This window comes from Salvia hispanica, unplaced genomic scaffold (assembly GCF_023119035.1).
Source record: "Salvia hispanica cultivar TCC Black 2014 unplaced genomic scaffold, UniMelb_Shisp_WGS_1.0 HiC_scaffold_353, whole genome shotgun sequence".
Lineage (NCBI taxonomy): Eukaryota > Viridiplantae > Streptophyta > Magnoliopsida > Lamiales > Lamiaceae > Salvia > Salvia hispanica.
Window position 1 is genome coordinate 2503 of NW_025952084.1, and position 1498 is coordinate 4000.

Here is a 1498-nt window from a genome sequence, read left to right on the forward strand (position 1 = left end):
ATGAAATAATATATAGTAACAATGACATCCAGCCGACATATAAACATGATTGTAAAAAAAGAATTACAAGCTCTAAACATCGTTTCATTAAAATAATGGTAATCTAAACATCCTTTCGGTGCTTTTGGGATCGACGGTATCTTCTTCTTCACGTCGTTCTCTGATACACTACGTGACATCCAACCAATTGAAGTGAAAATTTTGCCAGATTTTGTCAATTTTAAGTCAATCGTTGTACGAAATCATACTAACCTTTTCCATCATGCCTTGCCGATCCAGAAGCTCGAGTGTCGACCATTGTTGAAGTAGGCTTTTGGATCACCCTCCTCGTCGATTTCAGAATTGTATTAGTATGACATAACGTTACTATCAATTATCTTTGCCCACTTTTGCCTCCAAATTCGCTGCATCAAGACGAGGTTAATACTCTTCAATAAACAACAATTGTGTAGTTGAGATACAATCACAATCAAATCAAGTCATGATTTATTTTGTCTGGCCTTTTCCAGAATTAGTAACATCTCTTGCATTTGCTACCCCTTTTTCACCTTTTGCAGAGATTTTTTTTTTTATGCTGTACATGAAGCATCAATAATTTAGTATTTAACATTTACATAAACAAAGCAGATTATGAAAAAACACACGAACAAAAAATAGAGTGCACAAAAAAAGAACTAAAATTTCATTCCTTCGAATAATAACCCAGATAATGTAGTCGGCATACCTTTCCGGTCTTTAGGTTTTACCGGTGCCTTCTTCTTCCCAATATTTCGTTCATGGACTAGGTTACAGCCAACCAATGGAATTGAATTATGGGTCAGATTTGAGTTGAGTTTCGGTCAAATTGTAAAAAAAAAAAACTTACAAACCTTTTCCATCATGTGTCGCGGTTCCAGAATATCTTGTGTCCACCATGGTTGAAGAAGACGCTCTACAAATCGTGCTTGTCAAGTATGGGTTTAAAGTCGATTTTGATGCCCAGACGATTCCTTCGTCGCCGAAAATATAGTTTGAGTTTGGTAGGGTTTGGGTGATCTTGACGCAGAGACGATTTGGGGGATTTTGATTCTAGTCTGTAGGGTTTGCTGATTTAGTGATGTATTTTTGGTGAGAGAGAAGAATTGAATGGCGTGGGAACCGAAGAATCAACTTAATAGCGTGTGGAGTAATGATCCCAATTAATCCGCTCTTAAAAAACGGAAGGGCGGTTCATTATATTTTCGATCCCTAAATTACCCTTACATGACACAGATCGCTCATATTATGACCTACATAAAACGTTGACCAATCCAGATCGTGACCATTCATATCCAGATCATCTCCAAATCTAACGGTGGGTATATGGTTTGTATTTCTATACTTAGGGGCTTCTTTTGATAGATTATTATATATATATATATAGGGTTGTACTAGGGTGATACCACCCTTAAGTAAATAACAACTACCAATTATATGTCATCTGATTTTGAAATCGTGTGATTCTAATTTAGTTAGACGG

At 36.4% G+C, this 1498-nt stretch overlaps 1 long non-coding RNA gene across 1 annotated transcript; it reads right to left on the reverse strand.

Annotated features, from left to right (window-relative positions):
* Positions 1 to 286: 286 nt before the first annotated feature.
* Positions 287 to 1079, reverse strand: LOC125199017. Its single transcript, XR_007172501.1, has 3 exons — positions 870 to 1079; positions 725 to 781; positions 287 to 404 (listed from the first exon to the last, which is right to left on the reverse strand). It is a non-coding gene; the product is annotated as an uncharacterized LOC125199017 (long non-coding RNA).
* Between the last annotated feature and the right edge of the window lie 419 nt (positions 1080 to 1498).